General features: G+C 40.1%; 1 protein-coding gene across 3 annotated transcripts in view; it reads left to right on the forward strand.

Annotated features, from left to right (window-relative positions):
- The first annotated feature begins 3,781 nt into the window (after positions 1-3,781).
- The window catches only part of GRM3 (glutamate metabotropic receptor 3), a 252,771-nt gene continuing 235,791 nt past the window's right edge, over positions 3,782-20,761 (forward strand). For 2 of the 3 annotated variants that reach the window (XM_049893722.1, XM_049893728.1), the window contains exon 1: positions 3,782-4,600. The gene's annotated coding sequence lies outside the window, so the exon portion shown is untranslated. The remainder of the gene's footprint in view (positions 4,601-20,761) is intronic. The other variant, XM_049893724.1, reaches the window with a different exon arrangement.

Genomic DNA, 20,761 nt, shown 5'->3' on the forward strand with positions numbered 1-20,761 from the left:
TGTGCCCTCCCACCAGGCTGACACAGCCCTACACAAAATGATGGGGCAAGCAGCTCTGCCTGTCTCACCCCTCAGCCAGGCCAGGCACCTTTGTGCAGAACTTAACCTGCACAGTTATTTTACTGCAGGCCTGTGCTATCCACACAGACTGGTTACTGGGGATACAAAGTTTCTCCACCGAACCCTTCTGGGTGGGATCTAAGAAAACACATCTCCTGAGCTTATGCTCTTCTCCCACACACAGTGCATAGGAAACCCCGCCCTCTCCCCTGTCATAGTGGGAGTGCAGTTACTCACAAGGTTCAGCCCTCTTTTCTTTGAGGCCTCTGGGAGGCAGATCTAGACACAGCTTCTTACCTTTTAGATTTCTCTGCTGTGAATTAAAAAATAGTCCAGTATGTCACTCTAACCCCAAGGGAACACAGCAGTGGTTTCCCTGTAGCAGCAGCACCCCTCATTAATGTGAGGAGAACACACCTCCAACATACACCCAGGACCTGTGCATTTCGAGCACACAAAAAATTCTCTAAGCTCCCATTTCCTAGCCCTCTCAGCTTCTCAGTTTCTATAGTCCATGTACTTTAAGGATGCCCCAGTCAAATCCAGTGCAGGGAGTTCGACAGCTTTCACTTTGGAATATGGAGTAGTTGGCATGTCTTGCCATGTAGCTTTAGTCAAAACAAAGACTAGAATACTTTTATCTTTATCTTGTCTAACAAGAATTAAAATCAGAATTCACAGATGATCCAAGAGGAAACATATTTTGAAAGAAGTAAAAAAACAAATGGAGCAAATTAAAGAGAAATTTTACATGCACATTATATACCTTACAAAGACACGTGTATTATTAGGTTTCCAGAATTAGTTTTATCTTGGAAAAAGAGTTACACGGAGGATTTTAATAGTCACAGGGCAGGAGGAACAAGTAAAGACTGAGGCAGCCTGTGTGGGTTCAGATAGCCATATAATGTATTGCCCAAATCTGACACTTCTGAGAAATAACTTGAGCACTATGAATACACCCAGACAATAGATAAAAAATCCAGAACTGTCCATGACAAACTGGGCACCTGATCATCCTATGTATGATCGTAATAGCTGTGCACTACGGACTGGTAATAGAAACCACAAACAAAATTGATTTCTGGATCAAGCCAATGGAGATTTTCTCCAAAAGGTATGCTAGTGAGAATGAATTCTGGATCAGAATGGGGACGTAGAAGACATTTTATTTGTAATTAATGGAGATAGTACATCAACTCCCAAAGTTATTTCCGGAGAAAGGATGGTGTACTTTATGGGCTACATTAGAAAGGCATTATTCCAGAAATCATGGTGCTCACTCTAAAGGGCCCTAAGGAATAATACTGTAGTTAATCATTCAAACAAATATAAATGAATTAATAGAGTTTAAACAAACTAATAAAAAATATGAACTACAAAGAGTGGTCTAGACACCCAAAAACACATGTGTTTGACTTTAAAAAGATTTGATAATGATAAACATGCCATATCAGAGGTGCATAAAGGAAGGAACTACAACTGTTTAGAAATGGAGTGCAGTTAGAACATTTAGAGTAGTGGGGAGAAAAAAAAAAACACTGTTGTTGTGTTGATTCCGACTCTTAGTGACATAGGACTAGAACTGCCCCATAGGGTTTCCAAGGCTATAAATCTTTATAGAAGCCGACTGCCACATCTTTCTACGGTGGAGCAGCAGCTGCTGGGTTCGAACTGCTGACATTTTGGTTAGCAGGCTAGCACTTCAACCACTGTACCACGAGAGCTCCTCAGGGGGGCAGAAGGGGAGATATAATTTCTTAATCAACAGGTCCTTTAGACGGGTTGTTACCTAGCCTTACCCCTTGGGGCTTTTTAATGCAACGTGAAAACATACACATCCCCAACAAAGAAACATTAAAAGCTAAAACTGTGTTACCAATCAATGATGAATTTAAACGGAAACGAAAGAAAAAGTACAATATTAATTGCCTTCGATTAAATATTATACATGACTCAACAAGGAAAATACCATTAGTTAACCATAAACTAGAGACTAATAATAGTACCATTACCTATATGTGCTTACATGGTACTTGCTAATCCTCAGAATAACTCTGAGGTATAAGAAATTATTATTCCCATTTTACAGATAAAGAAACTGAGATATATTAGGTAAAGAAACTGCTCAAGAGCACAAAGGTAGGAATTGATGGAAATTCGGGATTAAAATCCATCAAATCGTGTGGAGAGGGACGTCCATAAATCAGATCTGATAACAAGTTGATAATTTGCTTCCATATTTTAGTCTCTATACACTGAAAGTGTTAGAGATTGTATGGTGTTATATAGCCTAGATACTGGCTATGGAAATGCAATTCGGCCTATGTATCACCAATTTCTTTTGTGCCAACACAGCTACTTCTTTTTTTTTTTTTTTTCTTTTAGTGAGATGAAAATATCAAACCTCTTCTACTTCTCCCAATCCCAGATGATTCTGATAAGGTCTTGGAAATCCACAAGCGTATCTTCTGGAGCACTCTGAAAGAGGCCGGAAGCATCGAACTTGTCTTCATGAGTATCTGAAGCCTTTGCCACATATAAATCTTTATCTTCCTCATTGTTCTCATTGATGTACAATGGTCTGCTGTTTCTTCTCCACACAGACATTCTGAAGTTTCTGTCTTATGAAGCTCTAATGTGTTTGTGATGAGCAGTATATGTTAGATAATAGTAATTAAATACCAAAAAAAGAGTGATTTTGCTTTTATTTTGGCAATGCTGTTGTATTCCAAAATGGGTTTCACAATTTAATGACATTTTAATTTTTAATATATTCAAGCTACTGGTTTTAGTGTAGTTCACAATGAAATATATAAGCACACGTGTCTTCTAAATACCTTTGGCTTTCTAATAATATTGGTGGTAAAATTATTTCTGTAGTTTAAATATTCTGGCTAGCATACAAATGACAGCGGTTGTTAAATAACTTACCATTAAATATTAAAGAATAAATGTAGCATTTAAAGCTTTATGTTTAATTGTCTCTGGCTTCATATAACTCAGTCTTTGGTTAACACAAAGTTAGCCTATCAAGGTGGAAAATTAATGACACTCTGGTTTCAATTTTGAAATTAAACATAATGTGTTTCTAAACATAGAAAGGTCCCTGGAATCGTACCTTCAGGATTTTATCTGTAGCTTGGAGCCTATTAAAGCTATTTCAGTGTGCCTTTTTCTCTTTTGTGCCTACGTCACCAATTTAAGGATTTTACTTATTTATTTAAGGAAGAGGCTCTGTAGAAACCAGACTGTGCTTACCACCGGTAGAAATACAGAATACGAGGGTGGAGGGGGTAGCTGCCGTGTGACAGCAAAGGAGGATAAGAAGGCAGACAATTCAGCATTCCCCTCTAATCTCATTCCATGCAAGAAATTTGGCAGAATGTGAAAAAGCAGCAGCCCAGCATTCTTGAAGGGGCGTGGCTTCCCTCCAGGGCCTGTCCAATGGAATTCCTTCAGAGGGAGCTACCAAGAAAAGATTGATGAGGGTTGCTAGGAAACAGGAGCGTCTCCCTCCCGCCTGACCCAGCGATTCTTCTGCACAAGCCCTCTCCTGGGGCTCGCACTGTGCAGTTGGGCAGCGTGTGGGGCAGAGCCGCGCACCGGCCTCTCTGGCTTGCTCCCTCCCTCTCCGCTCCTGCTCTTCCTTTTTCTTCCAGCATGCGGTCAGCCCGTAGCACAGGGACCTCAGAAGAGTTCTTCCAAGGACGGACTGTTAGCCCCTGCTCTCCCGCAGGCGGAATGCTCTAACCGAGCTTCAAAGTTGCAGCCACCGCCCTCCCTGCCGCTCCACGCCCCTTCACCCTACACCTTCGAAATTCATCAACCTTTGCATGCATTGCCTTAGGATTTCAAATATAGTGAGGTGAGGCAGCCAGCAAAACTGCCTTGGCTTTCCGTATAACAACCCTCTCCTCTAGGTACCCTGGCTAACTGAACACTCTGCAGATAAACACCCCTATAAAAGGAGGGAGAAAGAGGGAGCGAGAGGGAGGGAGAAAGTGAGAAAGAGAGGAGAGAATGCCAGGAGGACCATGCCTCTCCCGAGGGTCCCAATTAGATGAGACGGTTTCTGCCTGGCCAAGGTGAAGGAAAGTTGCCTCTGCGCCCGGGAAGTGGGTTTGCCTGCAAAGAGGAGGAGGAGGACTCCGCTGGGAAGCGCTCCCCTCCCCTCTACGGAAGACCACTGGTTCTCCCTTTTTGCCAACCTCCTCCCTCTCTTCTTCACCCACCCCTTCCCTCTCCCACTCCCAACTGACTCGGAGGCCTCGATACTCTGCCACCGGGCAGTGGTCCAGCGTGCAGCCAGGAGGGGGCGGGGGCAGGGGGCACTGTGACAGGAAGCGGCGCGCACGAGTTGGCCATTTCAGGGACAAAATAAGTTCTCTCTTGGATTTGGAAAGGACGAAGCCCGCAAGCTACCTTTTTTGTGTCGGATGAGGAGGACCAACCATGAGCGGGAGCCCGGGTGCAGGCTCAGCCGCCACCGCTGCCACCACGGTCAGCTCCAGTCCCTGCCAGGAGTTGTCGGTGCGAGGTAAGAGGCGCGGAGAAGGACGTGTATCTCTGGAGGGTGCCCAGAAAGGGCATGGAGATTCGGATACCGCGTGGGGCAGACTCAGCCGGGAAAGTTGAGGCAGAGTACGGACCAGTCCCTATAGTTCCGCCGAGGGTGGGGAGAGCGGGGGGTAGAGGCGATGTGGGTGTGTGCGAGAGAGAGTTTGTATGTATGCGCGCACATCTTTGTCTCAGGGAGAGAGGCAGATTCCGGGGCACAGATCTACGGCTAGGGTGCGAGAGGTGGAGGGACTACCTATCGTTCGCAGACCCTCCAGAGAGACCGGTCTCATCCGCCAAACGCCTCCAGCTCTGCTCTGGGCTCAAGATTCGTTCCCATTCTGGGGCTGCTCAGGCTTTGTGCACGAGAAACCGTGCGATGACTGGCTGATACACTGGTGGTTTCATACGGGTGTGCAGGTTGCCAGGCGAGGTGGGCAGCGGTCAGTGGGACCAGGTCGGTAGTGCAGACGGGATGAGCTCTTCAGCCAGAGGCGGCCAGAGGTTCGATCTCACGCCAAGCACGCTTGGAAAGGAGCCCTAACTCACTGCCCTTTGCTCCTTTCGGCTTTAGCGAAAAATCGAAAAATCCAGACTGGGAGCATATCTCTTCATCGATCCTGTTCCATTTTCTTATCTAACAGTGAGATAACTCAGAGAGGGCGGGAGATTCGTGATCCAGAAATAGACTAGGTAATATAGCCAATAAGCTTGTTTCTAAGGATTTCATTTAGATTTCCTTCTAGTTCCTTCCTTGGGTTAAGGCAAGTAAAAGATTGCTTAGAGTGTAACACTTTTAGGTAGATATCTTAGGGGGAGGGGGAGGAGGTGTTCCTCATTTTTAAGTATTTTAGAGCATTACAAATATTGAAAATAACAAAACTGTACACTTCTAAAGATCTATAGGCAAGTGCTCACTTAATTTGTTAATAAAATATTTCTATTGTTATCTTAACAGTAATAGGTATGTTTGGGGCATATATGTAGTTAACATATTGGTACATCGAAAGTTGAGGTTAGCATGAGTTAGGGACCTCAGCAATAGTTCACCACTTTGGGTTTCTCTGCTTGAATTTCTTTGTGTCACTGCTCTTAGAACTGTTCAGTAGAGCCATGTCATGTTTCCTTGGGAAAAACATAAGCACTCATTTGGAGACAAACATTATTCATTTACCTAAGTCTGAGTCTACTTCGGTTTATCTGGTCACACATTTTAAGGCTGCTACTTGAACTCTAATTGTTTGCATAAGTATATTTAATATAGGTGTGACGAAAAACATCTAGATTGCCATTACACTAAATTAGAATAACATTATTATACCAAAGATGTTTGGACACTTTTAATTATTAGTGATTCTACAGTGCTATGCACCTTTTTACCTAAAAACAGCCCAACAGAATTTGAATACATTTGGAAGCTATTGTACACCAACTTACTAAAGTGGTATTTTCCCTTTCATAATAGCAATGTCATATTTACAAAGGTTTTCCTCACCTGTAGGTTTTAGCTGTCCATCCCTCAGGGTTCTGATCACCCAGCAGGAGTACAAAGATATTTTGAAAAGACACGCCCTGAGGCTATCTTAATTTATGTTAGAGTAATACAGGTACTCAGGATGGAAAATGAGGAGATGAAGTCTTAAAGTTATACCTTCAAAAGTAAAGCAATGAAAATTTCAGAATATCTACATTAATTGAAATAAAAGAAAGATAAATTTTAAGAATACCTTTTGATATTGATAAGACCTTCCCCCCCAAAAAAAGTCTAAGTTCTACCAAATAGATCCTTGCCAATTAAATGTGAAACCAAATAGAAAATTATGCTAGCTTAAGGAATAGGCTAGACTTTGGAGTCTGGTATTTTTCACACTTCAAGAACACATGACCAGCAAGTTGAGAAAATGTGTGGAAAGCCACATGAACATAAAATGTTAGAATTAATGAAAATATATTTTATGACCCACTTATTTGTATATGATGGTCTTTTATTAAAAGCTGTGGTTTTTAATAAAAGACATTATTGTAAATCAGGTGATCTACCTTACAATTACAAAACACTGAGATAATGATTCCATCTCTGGTTTTATGTCACTGCAATTAAAATTGGTAAGTGGAACAAATGCAAACATATAAGAACTGAGTGGTTTTCGTTTTTATTTAAATTTAAATTAATATTTTTATTGAAAGAACTGGGATAATTGTCCTAAGGTCATCTGTCTCACTCCCCTGCTTTGTGGCAGGTGATTAACTGGAACCTGCACGAGACTGAAAATGGTCTTATTTTGAAAGATTCCCAGCAATAACAATTTTACAACTTCCCTGGGTACGTGAAGGGTAAAAACACCCTTAAGAGAGAAGTAACTCTTTCTTATTTCATGTCAACCTTTTTTTATTTTGTTTTTCTCAGTCCTTTAATAGTGATCAGTCACAAAATGATGTATGATCCTTTTTCCAGGGTCCTCACTACTCTTGCCAAAATGTAGTCCAATGGCTTGGGAATGAAATGTTTCTATTTGTTTTCTTACACTCAACATGATCCAGAAAAACCATTAAACAAAAGCAATGAAAATTAATACCTAATCTTCACTGGGAAACCAGGAGAACACAATGCATTTTTGCATGTTGGAATGTAGCCAAATTTCCAAGGTGAGACTTGTTTTCTTTAGAGGTGTCTCCCACAAAAAAAGTAGGTGTTCACTCATAGTTGCCTTGCTTTGCTATTACACATTGAGTTTAATATGTGTCTTAGCCTATTTTGAGATACTACTAAGTGCATCAAATCTGCACTAGGTGATTTGTTGAATTTCTCCTAAGAAACAGCATAAAATGACAGATGATTATCCATCTAGACTGAACACATAACATCAGTACAATCATAGCAATCACAGAGACAGTAGAAACTATTAAGTCATCCTCCTGCTTCCACTTCTAATGTACGCTTGGTCTCCATCCAAAAAACCAAACCAAACCCATTGCTGTCAAGTCAACCCTATAGGACAGAGTTGGACTGCCCCATAGGGTTTCCAAGGGACAACTGGTAGATTCGAACTGCAGACTTTTTGGTTAGAAGCCAAGCTCTTAACCATGGTGCTACCGGGGCTCTGGGCTTGATCCTCATCGCGCACTGTATTTTGGAGTACTTCAGACCGGTCTGATTTTAAATGGCTCAAGTAATAACTTCTTCCAGTGCCTTTGAAAGACTATTTCACAGTCTAACGGTTTTCCCTATTAAGGACTTTGTTTTGATATTCAGCCTAATCTTTCCCTGGTTCTATACTCCCTATAAAAACCCCTCTGGACTGGCCTATTGTCTTGCTTGATTTGAAGTCTTCATCTGACATTTATACAAGACTTGTAGAATACAAAAGCTTTACACAATTATAGGAGACAACACAAAGGTGACAGCTCTAGATCTGGACATCTTAGCTAAATATTGAAGACACATCTTTAGGCAGTTTATATGTATATGCATGATTATTTATTTCTCACAATTTATCTTTCTAATGTAAAAAAAATGTAAGAGTGAGGAAATTGCCTTTTTTAACATTAATGACCTATGTGAATACTGAGATGATCCCTTCTAAGTAATGTTTTACGTGGATGCACATTTTCATTGCAAATTTGATGTCAACAGAACCCTGTCAACGCCCACACTACAAGGGGGAATTCTGCGACATGCTAGTCTGATGCTTCACAGAGTCCCAGAAGCTGCTGTCATGTAAATTCCACTATTGAAATGAAAGTAATTTCCATAATTAATAGAATGTACTAGAGTATATATAGTTTGGATGCATAAGTTAACATAGTATATTAATTGTTAGAATTTTCAGTAGCCCCTTCATGCTGAAACAATGCTGAAAGAACCAGTAGAAATAAGTCTGAATTCTTCGTTGTGCTTTATCTTTATGAAGGTAAGCTTAAATCAGACATATATCCATATGAAATGCTATTATATTTAGATTTTTATGTAGGTACCATATGTGAAGGTTACTTTAAAAATAGAAAACCCTGAAATAACCACAAGAGAGAAACAGGCTTTCACTTTGTTCACTTAAAATCTGGTTCCAAGACATACATATGTAGGCTTCTTTAAGATTCTTAAGCAAATATCTGTGGTAGACTCACCATCCCACTCAATTGTTTCTGTTAGGTTCCAAAAATTGAAATTCAAGTCCTGCTAGACAGCAGAGGAGTAAACGATAAATCAGGAAATAAGTTCCTAGTTTGCACTTGGCAAGTCCAGAAACTACAGGACCAAGAGTAAGGTGAATCAGCAGCTAAAAACACGATGTAGTACTGTTTCCTTTACTGCTTATTGAGCATTAGATGGCATATAGAAACATTCGTGTAAAACTAAGTGACGAAAACAGTGAAGAAAAGTGCCATTCCAAAACTGAAAATAACTTTAAGGGGATAAGATTAGACTATGTGGAATAAATAATTTTTAAACCAGCATTCTCCTTCCTGAAGCCCCCAAGTGTTTTTATATTGCCATTCATCACATAGTGGTGAATACCCTCAAAATGATTTTCCTTAGAAACAAAGAAGAAATCAATTTTCTTGGTAAAGGAAAAGTAGGCCATTAATACATGTGTGACTTCTCCCTACGACAGAGAATTCTAGGAGTCTGTTTCCACACAGAATATACTCTTCCTTTATCAAAAGCCCAATCTTTTTACGGAACTGGAAAAACTGTACACTGTACCTTAAAAACGAGACAGAGAAATAAACTTGAAAAACATTCAGATATAATCTATACAAGCATAGAATAAAATACCGTGTTCAAAAATAAAACCATATACTGACAAGGTATCTCCACAGAAAGCCCATTTTATTTCTCATTTTGAATTCTTTGTCAGAGTTTACTTCGCTATCATCCACTGTGTGTGTGTGCGTGCACACACACACTCATACACACCATTTAGCTAACCTCAGTTGGAAAAATATATATAACCATCAAATGGTTAAGTATTTTGAGAAACATAATACAAGATATATAGTTTGAAAAAAATAAAAAATCACTATATATGTAGCTTGGGGTGGAGAGGAATTAAGAGTATGACAATTTGAGTAGACTCCCCTAAGAAAAAGACTACCTGACGAAGGAACAAGTAACTAATGGAGAAACAATCAGTCAATATATCTATTAAGCACCTATTATGATAAAAACAGGATTCAGGATATTCCATGGAGAAACACCAAAGTGTTAGAAATACAAGCAATGCTTGACCAATGCTTCACAAGCATGTGTAAAGCTGAAGGCATTCCAAAATACAACTTGAAATTCTAGAGTAGAAGAGAGGTTATCAGAATTATCAACTGAATGATGGTTCCTTCATTTAACAAATGTACTCAGATTTAAAATTTTAAATATATACATTACATACATATATTCTCATACTTTTATGTGGAAGACACCGTGCTGCATGCTGTGAGGTGACAAAACTAATGATATTTCATACCAAAGGATGAAATTAATGACCAATTGCTGTTACTAAGTAGTCTGCTAAAACATTACATGGAATAGCTTATTTAATATTCACAAGAACCCTGTAAGGTAGGTACTATTATCCCTATTTTACAAAAAAGGAAATAGATGCCTTTAAAAAAAAAAAAAAAACCTTTGCCGTACATTCCAACTCATAGTGACCCCATAAAATTTCCCAGGCTGTAAATCTCTACAGATGCTGACTGCCACATTTTTCTTTTTCAGAGCCACTGGTAGTTTCAAACCACGACCTTTTGGTTCACAGTCCATCACTTTAACCACTGTACCACCAGGGCTCCTTAAATTGAGGCCCAGGGAGATAAAATAACTTACTTGCCCAAGTTCAGATAGCTAACAAGACTGGAATTCAAAACTTATTTGTTACTCCAAGGCCTACCAATGTTTTACGGAAAAAAAAAAAAAAAAAAAACATAAAATAGGGAATATGGCATCAGCTAGGTACCAAGAAACTTTGTATTTCTGAAAGATATTTTTCCCATTGAGGGAATTAAGTTAAATTTTGTGAAAGTATTTAAGCTGGGCCTCATATATTCTATGATCTCCAAGTAGATGGTGATAAAGAAGGGAATACTGTTCAGTGAAACAAAACCTAGAAGAGAGTCCCACAGCCTCAGCTTCCTTCTCCTCTAGATAAAGTCTCTTATGAGGGATAAAGAATGCAAGTGGAAAAAAACTAACATAAAAATTCTTTAGAGTTAACTAAAACTAGGGGAAAAAAACTGAGAAACAAGTCTACAAAGATCATAGATTTATTCACAAGCTAAGAAATAAACACCAGGTGTGAAAATGTGGGGGAAATACATTTCTTGGAGCCTGATTTGATGAACATCACAACTTGAAAAATTATACTCAGTGACAAGAATATATTTCTCAAATAGCCAGTCATAGAAGTAAACAACATTTCTACTTATGATGGCTAACAAGATATTTCTGTTCTCTTAACTTCCTAACTGCTTTCTACCAGGAAAATGAGCTGGTAAAAATGTTTTGCAGACTAGTAAAATTTTTAAATTTATTTACCCCCCCTTTTTTTTTTATTAGGAATAGTTATCTCTGAGATGAAACTCTTAGCATTTTACTCATTCAGGCATCAATTTATAATACGCATACCAGAATGAAACAGGAGGGACACCAAGATTGGTCCTTTTAAACACACTGAGAACAGGAGAAGTGAAGTGACCTGCTGGTGACTCCAAAATCTTAGTCAGTAGGACTGCTCTGGGAAAACCCTCATGTCTTGATTCTCCGTTCTGGATGCTTTCCCACAAGCAGCAGACCTGCTGTCTTGAGTGCATGCGTTTCTACTTCTTTTCACACAACCAAAGCGCCAAAATAAGACTTTTTACTCTAGGAGCTTTATCTGATTTGTGCTAGAATACTTAATGAACGTTAAAAAAAAAAAAATTTGAATGGCTATCATAGATCTGTCCCTGCACCTGGTAGAGGCTGTTTCTTTTGATTGTTAATGATACATGGCAGATAATCAGTAATATTTTGTAATTTACTTAACAGTTTCAATGCACCATGTGTTAGTGAACACAACATACTGGAAACTGCTTTCACAAAATATGTCAGAATACATGCCAATTTGGAAGATTGCACTACAAGGTCAGAAACAGTAGAATTTGTGTCTGCCTCAAGGAGAAAACAAGATCTGGAGAATACAATTAACTATTTCTATTTTGAGGCTTTTTTTCTTTTTTCTAAAAAGGAAAGACCCTCTAAATGCTGATGCATTTATCCCAGTGATTTCTGTCGAGCCCAGATATATTGGTGACTAGCCTATACCTCATTTCAGAATTGAGAAGTCAAGACATGGGACTTAGATTGCTAACACATCTCTTCTATAAATTTTGCCCAAGGCCTGCCCTAGAGAAAAATATCTGAGAAATGCCAAAAGCCCTACTTCCCCTCCTCCCCCCCAAAAAACCTCTTCTAGTGTCTGCCCTGCTACCTTATATTCTCCAAATTTTAACTAAGGTATTTCATCCAGGAAGTTCAAATAACCATACATTTCTAGGTCCATGTAGTAAACTTGGAAACCCTTGTGGCACAGTGGTTAAGAACTATGGCTGCTAATCAAAAGGTCGGCAGTTCGAATTCACCAGGCACTCCCTGGAAACTCTATGGGGCAGTTCGCTATGAGTCAGAATTGACTCTATGGCAACGGGTTTGGTATTTGGTTTGGTAGTAAACTAGGACCCCTGGTGGTACAGTGGTTAAGAGCTTGGCTGCTAACAAAAAGGTCGGCAGTTCAAATCTAACAGCCATTCCTTGGAAACCCTATGGGGCAGTTCTACTCTGTCCTATACTGTAGCTACGGGTTGGAATCGACTTGGTTGCAAAGGGTTACAGTTATGTAGTGAACTAACTCTTCAACACAACTCTGAATTTACAGGTTCATTTTTTAGAAAAGTTAACTTCACCCAGTTTGGTGGGGAATGAGCAGAGGGAGTAAATAGATAACACTTGTGCCTACTTCACAATTTTGCCTAAGGCAAGCCCTTCTTCCTTGACTATGATCTCCTTAACACTCAGGATGCTATAACTTGAAATGAAATAGACCTTCCCTGTAGTTATTGGGCAAATAAAGCATTGGTAGGAAAATTAATGAGGATATGTAGAATGCTCACTCTCCTCACTTTTTTTCTTATAAGACCTTGAATTTGTGTTTGTTGCTGTGCTATGTAGGTAGCACTCTGGCAGTTTAGCATTATTCTTTAGATGGGAGAAGTCAGAATGCTTGAAGTAGGGAAGAGTGAGAGGTTGAAGGACAAGGTCAGAGCCGCTCTCCTTTCTCCTTTCCTTCCCACCCTACCACCTATTACCAAACAATCAGCAGCTTATCAGCTGCTTATGCACCCAGAAGAGCCTGTCTCAGAATCACCTTGAAGTTTACATAAGATGCAAAATACTGGCACAGACTTGCTCCCCGACTAATTCAAACAAAATCACTTTAGATTGGGGTTCAGGAATCCGCATATTAAAATAAGCTTCCAGATTATTCTTATACACACTAAAGTTTGAAAACCAGTACACATAGAATGATGGCCACACAATGCAGAGAAAATTCAGTAAATTGCTCTCACAGAATTATCCCCCACAGCAAAACTGCTCTAACTGTATTAACCAGTTGTCTAAAATATTTCTTATAACAAGACTGGTTCTAAATAAAGAAAGAAACTCAACCAATACAGCACAGTTTCTATGAGTTGTGTGAGTAGATTCATTTTCTGGAAACCGCATAGTGTATTTATGCAAAGGAATTTTTGTTCTGTTACCTACAGTGAATTCTAGTAAGATACACAAACATGTGCAATACGTGTCTTCTAGATATTCTTATCAGGAAACTTCCTCATTTTGATCTCTTTCTCCTATATTATATAATTATGATACTGAGATATTAGAAAGAGAAGTTACTGGTATTTGAAGAGTATCATTAACAAAAACATTCCTAAGAACAGAAACCATTCTATATGTGGGGAACTGCACATCTAAAACTCAAACTGTCTCTATAGCTATATCCTTGTGAGCTAGGAGATGTGGGAAAACATTGTTTGTAACAATTCTCCCCTCTGCCCTCCAGATCTGCAGAGGGGTGGGGGGAACCCTCATTTGGCAACTTCTTATACATTCTCCACTCTGCTTCTACTTCATTGGAGTGAATGGTTGCTTAGCTGATGCTGGCAATCCCCATGAATAGTGCCAAAGATTACTTTCTTAAGCATTGTCCAGAGCCACATGGGAAAAATCCTGGAGAAGGAATGCAAGACAAGCAGCAGAGACAGGAGATGGTTTACAATAGTAGGCCACCAGATTTACCTCCTAGGAGGTCAATACAACCTCTTTGCCTTCGCTTGTATTTCCACACTTAATAGCCAAAAAAGTAGGCCACACCCCCATTTCCAAACATCATTTAAAAAAAAAAAGTATGAGTTTTTAAAACTCAGTCTGTCTCAGACACAAAAATGTTAATTTGTTGAAAGTTACACTGTGTCTCCAGCAGAGCCTGGCTTTCTTAACCACTATTATGGTTACAGTGCTTAGATTGTATACTGGCACTTCCCTTGGGCCTTCCCACTGACATAAGGAGCCCAAAGGAGCGTTGGTGATGTAGTGGTTAAGCACTTGGCTGCTAATCGAAAGGTTGGCAGTTCGAACCTACCAGCTGCTCCAAGAGAGAAAGAAATGGCAGTCAGCTTCCGTAAAGATTATATCCTTGGAAACTCTATAGGCAGGGTTCTGCTCTGTCCTACAGGGTCACTATGAGTCTGAATAGACTTAATGGCAATGGGTTTGATTTTTGTACTGTGTCTCTGGAGTCCCTGGATGACACAAATTGTTAAGCACTTGACTACTAACCGAAAGGTTGGCCGTTCAAAACCACTCAGAGGCGCCTTGGAAAAAGGGCCTGGTGATCTCTTTCCAAAAGGTCACAGCCTTGAAAACCCCATGAAGCACTGTTCTACCATACAACACTGAGTCACCACAAGCCAGAATCAACTCAAAGGCAACTGGTTTGTTTCTGGGTTTTCCGTATCTCCAGAAATTGTTCTAGGAAGATAGTAACAGTAAACAACAATCAATCAATAAGCTAAAGAATGAGAGCCAGGCAAACAAGAGAACTAAGGTGCTATGGAGAAAATATAACAATGGAGTGTAAAAATGGAAAGCTAGAGAAGGCACGTCTCTACCAATTAATCTTGATGAATAACTAACTTTTCCATTCCATTGCCATTAAGTGGAAACTCATCACTTAGAAGTGAAGTTTGAACTTCCTAGCTTGGCCATCAGGGCCTTTTACAATCAGCCTCCCCACCCCCAACGGATCTTTCCAAACTGTCTTCCTCAATACAAACCTCGGCTTTACCTAAACTTTGTTTGCACCCCAACAGACCTTGAGCATCTTTGTAATAACTGCATTTGAATGCACTTTTCTCCTTTCTCCAAACCTGTATTTGAAAGCCAATTTCAAAGTCCTACCTCACCTACATTCATACTAATGATGCTTTTGTCTGTCCTACCAAAACAATTTATACCCACAGAGTTCATGTGGCCTTCACCGCATGTAGGCTTGAATAGTGAAATATTGTTTTGGTATTAGTAATGGGTATACAGAACAATAACGGGAATAAAATCAGAAAGCAAATTTCATTTCTCACTGTTTGTTTAAAAAAAAACCTGTTGTCATCGAGTTGATTCCGACTCATAGCAACTCTGTAGGACAGAGTAGAACTGCCCCATAGAGTTTCCAAGGAACGCCTGTTTGTATACTTATGCGATAAAACAATAAACTCCATGGTCACTTTCAATTGCAAACGTTCTCCATTCAAAAATTAGTATGTCTTTACATCATCCTGAGACCAGAAGAACTAGATGGTGCCCAGCTATAACCTATGACTGCCCTGACAGGGAACACAACAGAGAACCCCTGAGGGAGCAGGAGAGAAGTGGGATGCAGACCCCAAATTCTCATAAAAAGATCAGACTTAATGGCCTGACTGAGACTAGAAGGACCCTGGTGGTCATGGCCCCCAGACCTCTGTTGGCCCAGGGCAGGAACCATTCCCGAAGCCAACTCTTCAGACATGCATTGGACTGGACAGTGGATTGGAGAGGGACCCTAGTGAGGAGTGAGGTTCTTGGATCAGGTGGACACTTGAGACTATGTTGGCATCTCCTGCCTGTAGGGGAGATGAGAGGGTGGAGGGGGTTAGAAGCTGGCGAAACGGACACGAAAAGAGAGAGTGGAGGGAGAGAGCGGGCTGTCTCATTGCTGGGAGAGTAATTGGGAGTATGTAGCAAGGTGTATAATAAGTCTTTGTGTGAGAGACTGACTTGATTTGTAAACTTTCACTTAAAGCACAATAAAAATTATTTTTTTAAAAATTAGTATGTCTAGACCAATGTAGCGATTAAAACTTTGAACTTTAAAGCTTAGTTTTCTCTCCGTGCCCAGCAGGAGTCTAGTTCAGTTCCGAAACCGAAGCTTAAAAAGGAAGCTCGAACGCTCCTAAGGTTCCCTTCTACCCTTCCTTGTCTCTCTTACTAACTTATGGTTCCTCCAAAGTCGGGGTGGAGAGCAGGCATAGGCCAGAGACTTCTGAGAAACAAGAGGCTCTTACCTGCTTGGTACTGTTGTTTCCTAGTCTCATACTCCATGGGCCGCCTGATTTTTAAAGCTGACTCCCTCTTTTAGTGCGTGCGTGTCTGTGTGTGTGTGTGTGTGTGTGTGTTCAAACTTACCACTCCATTGCTGGGGGTCTTTCACCGCAGGAATTCCCTTAACACAGATTTTCCTTTGTTTGACCATACCTCCTCAGCTCCTGCTCTTTGAGCAGGCCACTCCACAGCCTTTCACTTTTGCAATCCCATTGCCCCTCTGATCCTTTCTACTAGGTTGGTTCCCTGTCACTCATTGCCCTCCTTTGGTCCACAGGAAACATTCACGCATTGTTGTAGAAGATATCCTAGGTGTGTGGACCAGTCCCTGCGCAATAACATTTCTTCTTTGCTGCTCTGCTGCCAAAGCATCTAAGCAACTGACCCTTGTCTCATCCTCTATATTTTCCTGCCTGCAGTCATACCTAGCCCATTTTGTGATACCATGTGCTTGGGCGCACATAATCATCTCCCGATAACCTCTCCCTTGTGATCCCTCTACCCTTACATACTTGGATCATAGAACATAATAAAAGGTAGTACATTCATATGCTTAGATGTCTGCCATTTCCTATGTAGCTGTGAAAACCAAGATTTAGCAAAGTACCTAGGAAAAGTGCCTAATAAATGCTTGTTAAATGGATGACTGTAGTAATACAGTCTAAGTAAAAAAAAAAATGTACAGAATATATAGTAATACTTAATATACATTTTATAAGCCCAGCAATGATTGTGAGGATGGCACAGGACTGGACAGTGTCTCATTCTATTGAACATAGGGTCACTATGAGTTGGAACCAACTTGACAGTGCCTAACAACAATATATTTAATGGATAAAGAAATCTTATATTAAGTTTTATATTTACTCAGGTACTTTCCATGATGAAATACTAACTTTGATTTATTCCCTTTATATGTTATACTTTAAAAATGAGAATTACTGTTAAATTCTTCATTTTCATTCATAAATTATCTCATTTTCCTAAAGACATCCTGAAACTCAAAATAACTGTATATAAAAATTTTTAAAATTTGGCATGAAAAGTGACATCAGTTCAATTAAATAAATCCTTACTGATGTCTGTTACTTTCAAGGTACTGAGGAGGATATAGAAAAGAATAAGGCACTGTGCCCACACTAAGAACTTAAAGTCTTACAGGACAAATGATGTATGTATGTATGTAACTACAGTAACAGGCAAACTCAGGAGCTCGACTGTGAGTGGATAGTAATACTTCTTGGCATAACTATAGAAGGTATCCTGGAAAATGTTGCTTCTTTTTTGAACCCTGAAAAATGGGTAAGATTTCAGGAAGTGGAAAAAGGCATTCCAGATCTAAGCAAAGACAGAGAGTGTGTGGGATTTGTTTGGGGACCAACATGTGATCTGGCTTAATTTTAACTGGGGTGTACGGGGGGTTGGGTGGAAGGTAAAGCTGTAAGAGCAGATGGCGTAACTACTATCATTTACCCTGGAGGAGGAGAGGAATCTCTGGAGGCTTTTGAACAGGGGAATCTGAAACCACAATGTGAAGATAAATATGAGGAAATAAAGGTTTGGGCAGCAGGGAGATGAGCTGGCAGGTTATGGCAACAGTTCAGGTGAGAGGTAATGATGGCCTAAACTAGGGCAGTGGCAATGGGAATAGAACACACGGAATGGATCTCATAGACATGAAGATGAATGTGCTTAGTAGGTAGGAATTAAGCCGTTGGATGAAAAACAACAGCCAAAACAATTAAGCTAATCGTTGTCTTTCTTCTACAACAGAAACGAAGGCATGCTATATCAAATCCCTTGTTTAATAAAGGGAAAGGTTTTTTTAAAAAAAATAAAGAGGCCATTTTTCAGGGGCTTAATTCAAGGGAAAATGTTAACAATCAAAATTCTATTGAAAACCTGACTTAGAAATGAAATCAACACTTTTCATGTTGTTATGATTTGATAGAATTTATCCAGACAGTAGGTTAAGCCACTATCATCTCTCACCAGACCTCTTCAAGAGACCCTACTGGCCTCCTTGTCTCTTGTCTTACCCCTATAAATCCTTCCACCATGCTACTGTCAGAATCACCTTAGTAAAATAGAAATCTGAGCATGTTACACTCTGCTAAAATTCTCCAAAGATTTTTCCATTGCTCTTTAGATCACTGAAATGTGGCTTACTGGGCCCTCTGGGATCTACCTGTATTTCCAGCTTTATGGATCACCCTTTTACCCTAATGCTTCTTGTTGCAGACTGTGCACCTTGCCCTCTCTCTCTCCCACGCCTCTCCATAGGCTGTATGCCTTTTCAGAGCAGTTGCTCACTCCAAACCACCTCCTTCGGACTCAATTTAAATTTTTTACCTCTTTTTTTTTTTTCCTACCTAAAGCCTTTCCTGAGGTTCACCCTGCTATGTACTCCCCGAGATCTCTGCACTTCCCTTCTTCGTACTTATATTACAATCACCTATCTCCTCCTCCCTCCGCCACCCCCTTGTCTATAAGCGCTAAAGACAGGGAGCATGCCTGCTTATTCATAGTAATGTCCCTATTACCCAGTAAGACTGAATAGTACATAGTAGAAGATCAATAAATATTTATGGAATGAATGGAGTACCAGTTAATTAAACCACCTTGGGGCTCATTTTCCTCATCTTTAAAATTAGGGTATTGATCTGTAAGATTCCTTTTAGCCATATAATTCTATAAGTAAACTTTGTCAACAAAGAAAACAGAATTTAGCATCCCAAGTCAAAATCAGTATCATGTTACACCCAAAAAAACCATTGAGTCCTATTTATAAATTCAAATTTTAATCGCTATCTAAATAGTAATATCATTAATAAAAATGTTACTGTATCTCTCCTTATCCCTCAACCTGTCCTCATTCTGCAAACATATTACCTGTTCACTTCCCGCTTATTAGAAAAATAATCAGAAAAACAGAGAGTTGAGTAAAATCTTGAAAAACTCTACTTACAGGAAGGTCCGCCTCCTAGCTTTCCCATAAATGGAAACACAGTTCAGAAATTTTCATACAAGAGGATTCCTAAGTCTCATTTGATAATGGCAATTCCCACCAGTGCCACTTGATAACACCACAAGGTGTTTGCTTTAATGCAAACTCTGTCACAGTACTTCTCAAAATGAAGTAAGTGTGGTTCACACACATACTCTAAACACCCCTTTAGGAGAATGAGTAGGACATTGTGAATAATAACAACCTTTACTGAGTGCTTACTGTGTACCAGGCACTGTTTCATTTGCTTTATCTATATTAATTTATTTAATATACACAATAGCCCTATGAAGTTGTTGTTGTTGTTGTTGTTAGATGCCGTCAAGTCAGTTCCAACTCATAGCGACCCCAAGCACAACAGAACGAAACACTGCCCGGTCCCACGCCATCCCATAATTGTTGTTATGCTTGAGCTCATTGTTGCAGCCACTGTGTCAATCCAACTCATCGAGGGTCTTCCTCTTTTCCGCCGACCCTGTACTCTGCCAAGCATGATGTCCTTCTCCAGGGACTGATCCCTCCTGACAACATGTCCAAAGTATGTAAGACGCAGTCTCGCCATCCTTGCCTCTAAGAAGCACTCTGGTCGCACTTCTTCCAAGACAGATTTGTTCGTTCTTTTGACAGTCCATGGTATATTCAATATTCTTCGCCAACACCACAATTCAAAGGCGTCAACTCTTCTTCGGTCTTCCTCATTCATTGTCCAGCTTTCACATGCATATGATGCGATTGAAACACTATGGCTTGGGGTCAGGCGCACCTTGGTCTTCAGGGTGACATCTTTGCTCTTCAACACTTTGAAGAGGTCCTTTGCAGCAGATTTGCCCAATGCAATGCGTCTTTTGATTTCTTGACTGCTGCTTCTATGGCTGCTGATTGTGGATCCAAGTAAAATGAAATCCTTGACAACTTCAACCTTTTCTCCGCTTATCATGATGTTGCTCATTGGTCCAGTTGTGAGGATTTTTGTTTTCTTTATGTTGAGGTGTAATCCATACTGAAGGCTGTAGTCTTTGACCTTCATTAGTAAGTGCTTCAAGTCCTCTTCACTTTCAGCAAGCAAGGTTGTGTCATCTGCGTAACACAGGTTGTTAGTAAGTCTTCCTCCAATCCTGATGCCCCGTTCTTCTTCATATAGTCCAACTTCTCAGATTATTTGTTCGGCATACAGATTAAATAGGTATGGTGAAAGAATACAGCCCTGACGCACACCTTTCCTGACTTTAAATCAATCAGTATCCCCTTGTTCTGTCCGAACAACTGCCTCTTGATCTATGAAAAGGTTCCTCATGAGCACAATTAAGTGTTCTGGAATTCCCATTCTTTGCAATGTTATCCATAGTTTGTTATGATCCACACAGTCGAATGCCTTTGCATAGTCAATAAAACACGGGTAAACATCCTTCTGGTATTCTCTGCTTTCAGCCAGGATCCATCTGACATCAGCAAGGATATCCCTG

The sequence above is a fragment of the Elephas maximus genome, chromosome 8, assembly GCF_024166365.1.
Source record: "Elephas maximus indicus isolate mEleMax1 chromosome 8, mEleMax1 primary haplotype, whole genome shotgun sequence".
Lineage (NCBI taxonomy): Eukaryota > Metazoa > Chordata > Mammalia > Proboscidea > Elephantidae > Elephas > Elephas maximus.